Raw genomic sequence first — 594 nt, 5'->3', positions numbered from 1 at the left:
ACATCATACCAAATATTAATGCAATGGTAATCACATAATTAAAACATAAATAATATCCTACCTAATATTTTCGTGTAATTAATATATTACCTAATATCAACGTGCATTGCCCATACACATTTACTAGTAAATCTCAAAGGAACCACGGATGTTGGATCCATGCATAGATAATCTATGCAGCACCATAGATAAACCACTCTCCAGGCAGGAAAATAATGAAGAGTACTATGCAGCAAAACCGAAAGGGAAACGTATATACCCGGCGCGTCGGCCGAACTTTCCACCGGATGCGCGCGGGGCACTCAACCCAATCGAATCGCGTGTCGGGCGCATGCTACCGCAGGTCATCCCACGGCAGCACGCATCCTGCCGTAGGCCATCCCATGGCCGCGGGCCGTCGCCGTCTTGCAGGTTCCACCACCCCCGCACCTTCGCCGGCGGCGGCCACCCTCACAGCCGCGCGTCGTCCCGCACCTCATGTGCTCCATCTCGCACCCGTGTTTCCCCAGAGCACCGTTTTTTTTTGCTGCAACCGGCCTTGGATTTTGCTGGCACCGGCTACGTGGCGAGCTACAACCACATCAAAGACCTCGG

This window comes from Triticum dicoccoides, chromosome 5B (genome assembly GCF_002162155.2).
Source record: "Triticum dicoccoides isolate Atlit2015 ecotype Zavitan chromosome 5B, WEW_v2.0, whole genome shotgun sequence".
Taxonomy (NCBI): Eukaryota; Viridiplantae; Streptophyta; class Magnoliopsida; order Poales; family Poaceae; genus Triticum; species Triticum dicoccoides.
This window is presented reverse-complemented; position numbering follows the sequence as displayed.